This window comes from Bubalus bubalis, chromosome 22 (genome assembly GCF_019923935.1).
Source record: "Bubalus bubalis isolate 160015118507 breed Murrah chromosome 22, NDDB_SH_1, whole genome shotgun sequence".
In the NCBI taxonomy this organism is placed as follows: Eukaryota; Metazoa; Chordata; class Mammalia; order Artiodactyla; family Bovidae; genus Bubalus; species Bubalus bubalis.
Window position 1 is genome coordinate 54,921,480 of NC_059178.1, and position 14,220 is coordinate 54,935,699.

The following is a 14,220-nucleotide window of genomic DNA, read 5'->3' on the forward strand; positions in this document are numbered from 1 at the left end:
GTTGTGGCATGTGGGATCTAGTTCCGTGGCCAGGGATGGAACCTGGGCCCCCTGCATTGGGAGCGTGGGGTCTTAGCCACTGGACCACCAGGGAAGTCCCTCCTTGGTCTTTATAGTTGTGTCTGTAGGGTAAGTCAGCACTTTCTCAATGAAGAGGGTGTTGTGAAATTCCTTCCGAAGGCTGGCATTCATTCTAAATTGACCGGAGGCTGAGGAACTCTGGAACTGTTCCAGCAGGTTCTTATTCTTGCCAGGTAAATATTTCCATGAACTACAAGCTGTTGAAACTGGTTGTTCATGGATTTGGCCATTACTGTTGCCAAGTCTTGAGTTATTTTTGTGTTATATTTTTAGAACCTCTATGATTTGGTAGGTCCCAATGCTAAAACTGTGGAGAAGGCAATGGCACCCCACTCAGGTACTCTTGCCTGGAAAATCCCATGGATGAAGAAGCCTGGTGGGCTGCAGTGCATGGGGTCGCGAAGAGTCGGACACAACTGAGCGACTTCACTTTCACTTTTCACTTTCCTGCATTGGAGAAGGAAATGGCAACCCACTCCAGTGTTCTTGCCTGGAGAATCCCAGGGATGGCGGAGCCTGGTGGGCTGCCATCTATGGGGTCGCACAGAGTCGGACACGACTGAAGTGACTTAGCAGCAGCAGAAATGCTAAAACTGAGTCACTATTTTTCTTTTAGGTGTCCTGTTAAGAAAGCACATTTATTGCAAATTTGATAAGATGTTTAGCCAGGAGGTGCTTCTGGATTGGTTTGTGATTTAGCATCATGGGGGTCCCATGCTCTTTTCTTTCTTTATGTTTCCATTTTTTTTTTTAACTTTTATTTATTTATTTTGGCTGGGCTCAGTTTTAGTTGCGGCATACGGGATCTTTCGCTGTGTCATGCGAATGCTTTATCTAGTTCCCTGACTAGAGATCGAACCTGGACCCCCTGTATTGGGGACACGGAATCTTAGCCACTGGACCACCAGGGAAGTCACATTTCCTTACGTTTCAACATCTGTCACAGGTTCAGGTTTTATCCTCAGGTGGCATGCTTCAAGGCCACCAGGTCGTTGCCACACCCACAGACGGCAGGTCTTCACGCGGCCAGGTGTGAATGCAGGAGAGGAGGGCTGTCAGGGTGGAAAAGGCCACCCTTCCCACACACCCGTCTCCTGTATCCACGGAGAAATATCTTTCCCGGAGGTCGCTCTGCCTACATTTCTCTGGGCAGAGGGGGTCTTATGGCCTCCCTCCCTGAACCACAAAAGTGGCTGGAAAAGAAAGGATCTCGCTTTTTTGGCATCTGCATTTGGAGGTGGGTGAGGAGAAGGGGTGGAGAACTGCTGACCAAAGCGTTTGTTGCAACTAACCCGCTCCCTTTATTTCTCTCCCTTCTACTCTGTTTACAGACGGCATCATCTGACAACAGCCTGCCCTGCTCGGGAAGGGACTCTGAGAAAGTTACGACAGTGGCTGCTGACACTTCCTGTCGAGCATGGAAGAGTGGGGTTTCCAACCTGGCTACATGAAAGGTGATCAGGTCCATTTAAATCACCTTGAGGTTTACCCAAAGCACCACCAACTGTGCAAGCTGAAGAATCGAGGGGTAAAGCTCTACTGCTGGGGATCTTTTCCTCTTAACTGCCTTGTGAAGGGGGCAGGCAACCGTTAATGCTGCTGATTTTATAAATAATGATGAGCAATTAAAGGGGAGTGCTGTGTGTGTCTGTGTGCTCAGTTGCTCAGTTGTGTCTGACTCTTTGCGACCCCATGGACTGTAGCCCGTCAGGCTCCTTTGCCTATGGAATTTTCCAGACAAGAACACTGGAGTGGGTTGCCATGCCCTTCTCCAGTGGATCTTCCTGGTTCATGGACCAAACCCGCATCTCTTGCATCTCCTGCATTGGCAGGTGGATTCTTTACCACTGCGTCACCTGGGAAGCCCCAGTTAAAGGGGTAACAGTTCAGATTCTAGGAACCAGGTGTGAACAATTTCATTTCTAGGCTCTGAATGACCAAAGGTGCCTGGACTATAAATTTTCTGTCCAAAACATGTTTGGTATATGTTCATGGACAGCTGGAATTCATCTGAAATTCATGGGTCTGACATTTTAAATCACTGTTTCTGATTTCCATGCTTTTATAGTGAAGTTTGTATTTTGTTGGCTCCAAACAGTTGAAGAATGGCATAGGATGGCCTTGTCATTAGGCAATATACAGCACAATCAATTCTATGTGTTCCTTCTAAAATAATTCCCACGGATAGGAAAGTAGGAAGCGTATCCTGGCATCCTTATCCTGGGTATTTGCTCTGTTTTTATTGTAGTCAATAAAATATTGACTTCAGCAGCTCACCTTGCAAGAGGAGTGTGATGGACTTTAGAGGACTTCTCTGGTGCTCCTGAAGCAAGGGGCCCGGGGTTTGATCCCCCGTCAGAGAACTAGGACTTCCCTGGTGGCTCAGATGGTAAAGCACCTGTCTACAATGTGGTAGACCCGGGTTGAATCCCTGGGTTGGGAAGATCCCCTGGAGAAGGAGATGGCAATCCACTCTAGTACTATTGCCTGGAAAATCCCATGGACAGAGGAGCCTGGTAGGCTATAGTCCATGGGGTCGCAAAGAGTCGGACATGACTGAGCGACTTCACCATACTATACTATACAGAGAACTATATTGCACAAGCCACAGTTCAGAGCTTGCATGCTACACTAAGGATCCCGCATGCCGCAGTGAAGATCAAAGATCCTGTGTGCCACAGATAAAGCACAGTCAAATAAAAAATGTAAAGTGGAATGAATGAAGAAGATGTGGTGTATATATATATATATATATACATACACACAATGGAATATACCTCGGCCATTGAACAGAATGAGATAATGCCCTTTGCAGCACTGTGGATGAACCTAGAGAGTGTCATACTGAGTGAAGTAGTTAAGTCAGAGAAGGAGAAATGCAGTATGACATCCCTTATGTGTGGGATCTAAAAAAAAAAAAATGATACAGATGAACTTATTAACAAAACAGAAAGCGACTTACAAACTTAGAGAACCAACTTATGTTTGTTCAGGGCTGGGGGAGGGAAGGGGGAGGGATAGTTAGGGAGTTTGGAATGGACATGTGCATACTGCTATTTGTAAAATGCATAGCCAACAAGAACCTATGAATGAATAACCAACCACGACTGATTTGTTTGTGAAGGGTTGTCACAACTGATTTTAATGAAGCATGTAGATAGTGGTAGCTGAGGACTGTCTAAAGGTTGAAGATCACCTGTTCATCAAAGTCTGTTTTTTCAGAGTTCTGTCAAGAGGGAGTCAGCTACTATTGCACTCCTGCAAGAAACTCAAGGGTTCCCCGGTGGCTCAGCGCTAAAGAACCTGCCTTCCAACGCAGGAGACTGGGGTTCTATCCCTGAGTTGGGAAGATCCCCTGAAGGAGGAAATGGCAACCCACTCCAGTCTTATTGCTGAGACAATCCCAAGGACAGAGGAGCCTGGCGGGCTACCGTCCATGAGGTCCCAAAGAGTCCGACATGACTGAATGACTAAACAACAATGAAGAGACTCAAAGAGGTTTGAAAGGATGATTTTTAGAGTAAAAGGAGGACATTTCAAACAGTCTTTGGTCATTGTCCTCTTTGGGAGGGATTGTCCCCTAAGGTGGCGTTTTTGGAAGTGGTTTGGAGGTGGTAGGAGTGGGTGAGGAGTTTTCAGACTGACTTGTAAACTTATTTGACAGTCTTGAATAGTTTCACTGTCCTTAGGCTCATGGGGGGAAGTCTTCTCATGGATAGGCCATGGAGTGTTCCTGTCTCAAATGAAAGGATATCTGGTCCTCTGCCTTGGGCTCTAAGTCCAGCCTAAGCCAACGCTGCAGGATCATTGCATCAAACCCCAGTGTTCAGCATATACCAGCACCTGGCATATAGTGAGGAGTCAATAAGTATTCATAGAGATGCATGCTAAGTCTCTTCAGTTGTGTCTGACTCTTTGTGACCCCGTGGACTGTAGCCCACCAGGATTCTATGTCCATGGGCTTCTCCAGGAAAGAATACTGGAGTGGGTTGCCATGCCCTCCTCCAGGGGATCTTCTCAACCCAGGCTTGGAACCCTTGTCTCCAGTATCTATCTGCATCGGCAGGTGGGTTCTTTACCACTAGCTCCACCTGGGAAGCCCATTCGTAGAATATGCAATACATATTTTATAAAAAAAGGGGGATCTTTCTCCCAACATTTTACTGTAAAAACTTTCAAATATAAAACTGGAAAGAGCTGTACAGTCAACATCCAAGTCTCCACCACCTAGATTCTGTAATTAAAATGTTACTGTGTTTGCTTCGTCAAATATCTATCTGTGTATTCAGTCCAGAGTAGGGATTTCATGTGATACATTTGATTAAGCTAATGAGAAAACAAAGTTTATAAACTTACTTACATGAAGAGAGTTCCTAGTTCAACAGAATAATCAGCGATAGCTCCAGAAATGTCTTAATTGCCCTTAGAAACCACTACTGTTCGCCAAACATGGGAGGGGCTCAGTTCCCGTATAAGGCTTCCGGTGTACATGGACTTTAGGCAATGAAAGTGCTAAAGGTTCCTTTTTTGATAGTGTTACTGAGCCAGAATTTACCTAGTCTTTAAGTGAAAGTGAAAGTTGCTCAGTCGTGTCCGACTCTTTGTGACCCCATGGACTATACAGTCCGTGGAATTCTCTAGGCCAGAATACTGGAGTGGGTAGCCTTTCCCTTCTCCAGTCTTAAGTGACTTTTATGAAACTTGTAGGGAGAAATGCCAATTAAAAAAAAAAAAAAACTACATGGGATTTTAAGCTCAGTGGAGCTACTACAATCAGTGTTTGTCATATGATTTTTTTTGAAGATTCCATGAAATCCTATGGACAGGGGAGCCTGGCGGGGTCGCAGAGTCGGACACGACTGAGCACGCATGCCCTTGCAGCTTAACTCACAAATGAAAGTCTATTTGTGGGTTCAAAGAGACAAGTAAAAGTTGAATATGCCTGCTGCCTCACAGCCTGTTAGGAGGCCAGCCATCAAGATATGTTTGCTTGTTTTTTCCTCGGTTGTGTGCTTTTTCTTGAGAGTTAATGTGTCTCTGCACTACTTCTCTCTAGCGCTAGATGTCTGTGTGCTATGAAAAGTCTAGCATACAGCCTCTGACCAGGGAGGGGAGGACCTGGGGGCGTGACCGGGGGTCAGTGCAGACTTTGAGTCCAGAGCCAAGTGCCTTGGGTTTGGGTTCAGCCACCATCCTTCATACTGGGGGCACGTTGGGACTCACCTGGTGACCCAGTGGTTGAGAGCCCACCTGCCAATCCGGGGGACACGGGTTCTATCCCTGGTCTGGGAAGATGCCACTTGCCGAGGAGCAACTAAGCCCATGCCACAACTGCTGGAGCCTGAACCTCTAGAGCCTGTGCTCTCCAGCACGAGAAACCACAGCAGCGAGAAGCCCGCGCACCGCAAGGGAGAGGAAACCCGTCTGGTGCAACTGGAGAAAGCCCGCACAAAGCAATGAAGACCCAGTGCAGCCAGAAATAAATAAATTAAATTAAAAAAAAATAGTTGGGGCAAGTTATTTAGCTGCCCTGAGTTTCAATTTCTGCATCACGGAATTAATTTAATCTATGCTGAAATCATCCCCCCCAGGTTATGATCAAGATGAGTGTAAAATGCCTGGCTCCTATTGACAGTAGTCAATACTAGTTGTCATCAGTTAAAATGTGGTAAAAATTAGATACTTAGGAGGAAATTAAAATATATTGGTAGGATAGAATTCTTAGTTTTGAGCTGGAAGGGACTTCAAAAATCCTCTCCCTCTGACAGACTTTTGTTGTTCGGTCGCTCAGTCATGCCGGACTCTTTGTGACCCCACGGACTGAGAGGCACGCCAGGCTTCCCTGTCCTCACCATCTCCCCCGAGTTTGCTCCATTCATGTCCATCGAGTCGGTGAGGCCATTCAACCTTCTCATCCTCTGTTGCCCCCTTCTCCTCCTGCTTTCGATCTTTCCCAGCATCAGGGTCAAAAAAGAAACTGAAATCCAGAGACGTTAGATAATTTCTCCACAATAATCACTGAACTTTTCCTGGAATAGGGTGAAAAGTGAGGGCTTTTAAATTCCCTTAGTTAAAAAGCTCTTTCCACTATAACAGGGAATTCTGATTTGAGTACGCTGAAGATGGTCTCCTGCGCTGTGAAGAACACAGTCCTCGGAGACACCCAGGCCTGAGTCCACATCCGGACGTCAGCTCTTATCACGTGGCCCGGGTAAGTTACACCTCGGTTTCCGCTCTGTAATAGGGTCTTGTAATCCTACCAGAGGAGGCAGTTCTGAGGTTAGATGAGATAACAAAATAAGACGCATCGCACAGTGCTTTGGCATATAGTGACAGGTTCCCCAGTATAGCAGCTGCTGCCATTGAAAAGCAGGAAGAGAAGGTGGAGGAGGAGGAGGAGGGATTTAAAGGGAAGAACGCATTCCTGAATTCTCATAAGGGATTGTGGAAGATGTGGGTCCTGAGAAGACTGTGGTGCTTTCAGGGTCATTAGAAGGAAAGCAGAGACCAAGTGGGAGGATGGGAGATGAGATGGAAAGGAGAGCAGAGAGCAAGGATGTTGATGGAAAACAGCTGATGGTCATCCAGCGTTTCTGTTCCTTTCTGGGTTCTTGCCTTTGTTTAGAGACAGATGATCCCAGACATGGTGCAGTTTGACTCCACTGCTAGGTTTGCACCAACAGCCTTCCACCTCACTCCTGTGCAAACAATTACTCTTTCTTGATTTCTGTGCATGCGTGCATGCTAAGTTGCTTCAGTCGTGTCCGACTGTTTGCAATTCTATACTGTAACCTGCCAGGCCCCTTGGTCCCTGGGATTCTCCAGGCAAGAATACTGGAGTGGGTTGCCACACCCTCCTCCAGGGGATCTTCCCCACCCAGGGATCGAACTCATGTCTCTTACGTCTCCTGCACTGGCAGGCGGGTTCTTTTAGCGCTACCTGGGAAGCGCTTCTTGACTCCTACCTGAGCTTAATTTTTTTTTAGGACTTTTTATTTTGTATTGGGGTATAGCCGATTAACAATGTTGTAATAATTTCAGATGAATAGTGAAAGGACTCAGCCATACCCATGCATGTACCTGTTCTCCCCCAAACTCCCCTCCCAATTTTTAAAATTTCATGGATCCAAACCATTGTCTCGCCAGGCTGCTTTGCAACCCTCAATGTGTTATACTGAATAGCTGTGTAAAATGTAGGCTCAGAATAAGCTTTTTGCTCAATATAGAGTGGTGGTGGTTGTAGTGGTGGTAAGTCGCTTCAGTTGTGTCCGGTTCTGCGACGTATGCTTTGAATTCAGGTTGTAACCTTTATGAAAGCTGGGCGAAGTGGACAGACTGTTGGAGTCCACAAGGCAGGGAAGTGCCCTGGTCAGGAGCACCGGGCTGTAGAAGCATCTGTGATGATGGAAATGTTCTTCATCTGCTGTGCCCAGTGGAAGCCACGGGCCATGCATGGCTATTGAGAACTTGAACAGTGGCTAGTGCCATTGAAGAACGGAACCTGTAATATTGTTTGATTTTAATTAGGTTAATTAGTTTATTCTATGGGGTCGCACAGACTCGGACACGACTGAAGCAACTTAGCAGCAGCAGCAGCAGCAGCAGTTCATTCTTAAAACTTTATTTTGTTGAAGTATAGTTGATTTCAGCTCAGTTCAGTTCAGTTCAGTCACTCAGTCGTGTCCGACTCTTTGCGACCCCATGAACTGCAGCATGCCAGGCCTCCCTGTCCATCACCAACTCCCGGAGTCCACTCAAACTCACGTCCATTGAGTCAGTGATGCCATCCAGCCATCTCATCCTCTGTCGTCCCCTTCTCCTTCTGCCCCCAATCCCTCCCAGCATCAGAGTCTTTTCCAATGAGTCAACTCTTTGCATGAGGTGGCCAAAGTATTGGAGTTTCAGCTTTAGCATCATTCCTCCAAAGAACACCCAGGACTGATCTCCTTTAGAATGGACTGGTTGGATCTCCTTGCACTCCAAGGGACTCTCAAGAGTCTTCTCCAACACCACAGTTCAAAAGCATCAATTCTTCGGCACTCAGCTTTCTTCACAGTCCAACTCTCACATCCGTACATGACCACAGGAAAAACCATAGCCTTGACTAGACGGACCTTTGTTGGCAAAGTAATGTCTCTGCTTTTCAATATGCTATCTAGGTTGGTCATAACTTTCCTTCCAAGGAGTAAGCGTCTTTTAATTTCATGGCTGCAATCACCATCTACAGTGATTTTGGAGCCCCCCAAAACAAAATCTGACACTGTTTCTACTGTTTCCCCATCTATTTCCCATGAAGTGATGGGACCAGATGCCATGATCTTAGTATTCTGAATGTTGAGCTTTAAGCCAACTTTTTCACTCTCCTCTTTCACTTTCATCAATAAGATTTTTAGTTCCTTTTCACTTTCTCCCATAAGGGTGGTGTCATCTGCATATCTGAGGTTATTGATATTTCTCCCAGCAATCTTGATTCCAGTTTGTGTTTCTTCCAGCCCAGCGTTTCTCATGATGTACTCTGCATACAAGTTAAATAAGCAGGGTGACAATATACAGCCTTTACGTACTCCTTTTCCTCTTTTGAACCAGTCTGTTGTTTCATGTCCAGTTCTAACTGTTGCTTCCTGACCTGCATATAGATTTCTCAAGAGGCAGGTCAGGTGGTCTGCTAGTCCTATCTCTTTCAGAATTTTCCACAGTTTATTGTGATCCACACAGTCAAAGGCTTTGGCATAGTCAATAAAGCAGAAATAGATGTTTTTCTGGAACTCTCTTGCTTTTTCAATGATCCAATGCGTTAATTTATGCAGTACAGCATGGTGATTCAGTTATACATGTACAGACATTCTTTTTCATATTCTTTTCCGTTACGGTTTATCACAGGATATTGACTATAATTCCCTGTGCTGTTCAGTAGGACCTGTTGTGTATCCATTCTATATGCAATAGTTTGCATCTGCTAATCCCAAACTCTGTAACCACCCCTCCCCTAGCCCCCTCCCCTTTAGCATAATTAGGTTAATTTAAAATTTGAATATGGCCACATGTGGTTAACGGCTACCGCATGGGGTCGTGCAAGAAATGCGGCGCAGATGCTCAGGTGCGAGGCCAGGGTTCACATCCTAGCCTTGTACTCGCTGGTCTCTGCACTGCTCAGTCCCGAGGTGTCTTCATCTGTCAGACCTCTGTGAAGACCATGAGTCAGTAGATGAGGTCAATATATGGAAAGACATGCATTGAGCCAATATATGGAATAAGTCACTATATGGAAATGAATCAGTATATGAAAAGTACTTAAAACAATACTTCCCTGGTGGCTCAGAGGTAAAGAATCCGACAGGAGACATTCGCCAAGAACCCAGTACAGGAGACCTGGGTTCAATCCTTGGGTCAGGAAGATCCCCTGGAGAAGGCAATGGCAACCCACTCCAGTTTTCTTGCCTGGGAAGATCCCACAGATAGAGGAGCCTGACAGGCTGCAGTCCATGGGGCCACAAAGAGTTGGACACGACTTAGTGACTAAACAACACTTAAAACAATACTGGAAAATATCATATATGTATATGATGCTGACCCAGGGATCAAACCCAAATGTCCTGCAAATGGAGAATCCAGGTGTATTCTTTACCACTGAGCCACCTGGAAAGCCTATGTAACTAACATACAACACTATATTAATTTTAAGTACACATAATGACTTTAAATGGCAACCCACTCCAGTATTCTTGCCTGGAAAATCCCATGGATGGAGGGGCCTGGTGGGCTACAGTCCACGGAGTCGCAGAGAGTTGGACGCGACTGAGCAACTTAACTTTCAGTTTAACTTTCAATGACTTTATATTTGTATATATTATGAAATGATCACTCCAATAAGTGTAGTTACATTCACCACCATATATACAGAATTTTTTTTTCTTGTGGAGAGATCTTTTAAGATTTTATAACTTAGCAACTTTCACATATGCAATACATTATTGTTAACTATAGTCACCAGGCTGTACATTTTATTTCCATGACTCTTTAATTTTATAACTGGAAGTTCCTACCTTCTGACTCCCTTCATCCATTTTGCATCCTACTTTTCCAGCCCCTTCCTCTGGCAGCCACCAATCTGTTCTCCATGTCTGTGAGCTTGCTTTTTTTTTGTAAACTTATGTGTTTTTTTTTAGATGCTACATATTAAGTGAGATCATATAATATTTGTGTTTCTCTCTTAGACATATTTTGTTTAGCATAATGCCCTCAAGGTCCATCCATGTTGTTGCAAACAGTAAGATTCCATTGTTTTTTTTGGCTGAATAATATTCCTGTGTGTGTATGTGCCACATTATCCAGCCATCCATTGGTGGACACTTAGGTTGCTGTTGTGTATTGGCTATTGTAAGTAGTGCTTCTAGGAACATAGGGGTGCATATGTGTTTTCAACTTGGTGTTTTCATTTTCTCTGAATAAATATTTAGAAATGGAGTTGCTAGATCATATGGTAGTTCTGTTTTTAATTTTTTGAGGAATCTCCATCCTGTCTTCCATCGTGGCTGTATCAGTTTTTGTTGCCACCCGTAGCGCACAAGTGTTCTCCCCCAGCCTCCAATCCTTGCCAAAAGCTGTCATTTCTTGCTTTTTGATAATGGCCATCCCAAGAGGTGTGAGGTAATATCTCACCACCTCGTTGTGGCTTGGATCTGCATTTCCCTGACGATTAGTGATGCTGGGCATCTTTGCATGCACCTATTGGCCATCTGTGTGTCTTCTTTGCAAAAATGTCTGTTCAGATCCTCTGCCTGTTTTAAACTGGATGGTTTATTTATTTATTTTGCTATTAAGTTGTATGAGCTCTTCGTATACTTTGGATGTTAACCCCTGTCAGATATATAATTTGCAAATATTTTCTCCCGCCTAGTAGGCTGGCTTTTCATTTTGTTAATGGTTTCTTTTGCCACGCACAGTGCCATCAACATGCTCCATGTTGGACACTGAACAAGGTAAAACACCGGACAAGAGCCTATGACTCCTGCTCTCGTGAAATTTATAGGGGTGTGTGTGTGTGTGTGTGTGTGTGTGTGTGTGTTAGTCATTCATTCGTGTCCGACTCTGCAACCTGATGAATAATAGATTGCAAACATCAACTTTGGGGAAAGAAAACTAGACCAGAAAGAAATCTTACAGCAGCTTGTGTACAGTAGCCTTTAATAAAACAAAAACTTCCTCTAAAATCTTTACTAGAAAAATAGAGATTTGGTCCCCTAGTAGCCCCCAGGAAAATAGATGTGCAGTGTGTATTTCCCATTATGACACTAAAAGCCCTTAAATTGGGTGTTTCTGTTCTATCACAGAACTAAGAATGTAGACATTGATGAAGCCCCTCACTGGGGATTTATTATTAAAGTGTTATTAGATCAATAAAAATCTCTAAAATGATTTTGAAATGATCAGAGAATGGGAAACAAAAAAATACAGTAGCAACATTATTTGGATTATGGGAACCAGGAAGTGTAATTAGCTATAAGTAGAAGTGAAATACAGGAGATGAATATTATTGCTCAAGGAAAATATAAAACAAAAAGGTACAAAAAAACATACAAAGCACACAGCCCATGTGCTTTGTAAAAATTATTTTATTGCAATTGCTAAGGTACATTAGTTTATCTGTGGTGCTTTATAAATATAATAATAGCAATGCACGTGTGTGTGTTCAGTGCTGTTCGACTGTTTGTGGCCCCATGGACTGTAGCCTGCCAGGCTCCTCTGTCCAGGGGATTCTCCAGGCAAGAACACTGGAATGCGTTGCCATTTCCTTCTTCTGGGGATCTTCCTGACCCAGGGATCGAACCCACATCTCCTGCATTGGCAGGTGGTTTCTTTACCCTGTGCCACCTGAAAAAAACAATGATAGAAAGTGGGAGATTAAAAGAACAACAAACGAAACCCAAGCTATCTTCGCTGCCTCATTTTTATGATAGCTACACTTTTCCTAAAAGATATTTGAAAACATCTTATGATAATTAAATTGTGACAGTGAGGAAAGGGCGTGAGGAAGGTGCCAGGGGGATTTTGCAAGTGATGTAGACTCTTCCGTCCAGGCTGCATCCCAGGTATAGTTCAGATCCCTAGGGCTATGAACACCGGCCTATCTAAGAGCAGTTTCCTTAGACAAACTGCACATAATGCCATAACAAGCTAAGTCAAACAGTAGCAAGTGATACTTTATTTGGACCAAGCCGGGTTCCATCACTGGGTGGTGATCACCCTGATGGCTTTGTGGAGAGTGGAGGGGGACTTGGGCTGGGATGATGGACCGGTTTTGGAACAGGCACACAGGATTGAAGAGCCAGCTGAAATGATGCACAGTGTAAACAGGAGTAGGAGGGACCTTGCCTTGTAAAGATCCTTGCGTTGATTTCCTTTCCTGGGACAGAAGATGTGGGTTGCAAGGCTTCCCTGGTGGCTCAGATGGCAAAGAATCTGCCTGCAATGCGGGAGACCTGGGTTCCATCCCTGGGTCAAAAAGATCCCCCGGAGAAGGAATGGCAACCCACTCCAGTATTTTTTTTTTAATTTATTTATTTATTTTAATTGGAGGCTAATTACTTTACAATACTGTGGTGGTTATTGCCATACACTCCCTCCCCATCGCATCCCTCAGGGTTGTCCCAGTGCACCAGTTTTGAGTGCCCTGTTTCATGCATCGAACTTGGACTCCAGTATTCTTACCAAGAGAGTTCCATAGACAGAGGAGCCTGGGGTGCTACAGTCCATGGGGTTGCAAAGAGTTGGACTTGACTGAGAGACTTGAGAGAAAGAGAGAGGGAGAAATAAACAGGAATAAATAGATCAGGTAGCAATGTGTTGTGGAGAAATTTGACACACTTGGGAAAGAGCTTGGGTTTTATCTCGTAATTCAACCATTCTGCCCCCTGGTAGTGTATTAGGATCACCAGGGAGCTTTATGGAAATGCAGACTCCTGGGCCTCTAGCTGACTGCCCCAGCAACTTGGTGAGTCCTATAACCTGCAGTCTTTTCAAGTTCCTTAGATGGTCCAATCCATGGACCAAAGTGTACAAACAGGAGCTGCAGGTAACGGAGAAATACAGAGACTTTTCAGGACAGGAATTTGAAAGTGGAATTCCAAGAAGCTTGATTTTTTTAGAGGTGAATGTTCAGGGTGCCTTGGGCTTCCCAGGTGGCTCAGTGGTAAAGAATCCCCCTGACAATGCAGGAGACACAGGTTCGATCCCTGGTTCAGGAAGATGCCCTGGAGGAGGAAATGGCAACCTATTCCAGTATCCTTGCCTGGAGAATCCCATGGACAGAGGAGCCTGGCGGGCTACAGTCCATGGCGTTGCAAAGAGTCAGACAAGACTGAGTGACTGAACAACAACAACAAAGCATTCTGTGAGCTTCTGTGGAATCCCACACGCTGAACCTGCCACCCTGCCCTTCTTCTAGCTGTCTGGGCAAATCTAAACCTCCACTTACATCTGTCTGTCTGCCCAGTTAGAGCTGGCCACGGCTGGACACAAACCCACAGCTGGGTTGACTGGTTTATTTTCAGTTCATGACCACAAAAGTCAAGTGGGTTTGCAATGCTGCCCGGAAGTCATTCTTTCAAAACCCAAGTCTGATCCCCTCTCTGCTCAAACAGGCCCGGTTATCTCCACACAGAAGCAAAGCTCCCCCAAAGCCTGCGAGGCCGCACCTGTTCCTGGCTCCCCTCCCTTCCAAACCAGGGGCAGGGGGACAAAATCCGCCCTTGGGGTTCCTCCTGGTCTCAGTGGTGACACGACCATTCTCTTAGTTGAAGAGAGCTCAGCACCCCAGCCCCGGAGAAGGGCATGGCTACCCACCCCAGTATCCTCGCCTGGAGAAGCCCATGGACAGAGGGGCCTGGTGGGATGTGGTCCATGGGGGTCACAGAGAGTCAGACAGGACTGAGCGACTGAGCACGCTCAACATCTCAGAGCCTCTCTCAGCTCTTCCTACTTCTTCCTCCTTTGCAGCCTCTCAGTGGAGCCTGTCTGTTATTTCGCAACAAGGTTCTTTATTTCCACTGCTCCCCCTACCAGAACGTGGCTAAGTTTAAACCCGATATGAGAGGCCACTGGCTGGACAGGAGGCCGCCGCTGGGAGGCAGAGTGGGGAAA

At 45.4% G+C, this 14,220-nt stretch overlaps 1 protein-coding gene across 6 annotated transcripts in view; it reads left to right on the forward strand.

Annotated features, from left to right (window-relative positions):
- SOCS6 (suppressor of cytokine signaling 6) overlaps positions 1-14,220 on the forward strand; it is a 115,884-nt gene that overhangs the window by 46,595 nt on the left and 55,069 nt on the right. For 4 of the 6 annotated variants that reach the window (XR_006547805.2, XR_006547804.2, XR_006547803.2 and 1 more), the window contains 2 exons: positions 1,413-1,535; positions 6,178-6,292. The gene's annotated coding sequence lies outside the window, so the exon portion shown is untranslated. Of the gene's footprint in view, positions 1-1,412; positions 1,610-6,177; positions 6,293-14,220 lie in introns of all 6 variants that reach the window. The other 2 variants (XR_006547806.2, XR_003106022.3) reach the window with 1 other exon arrangement.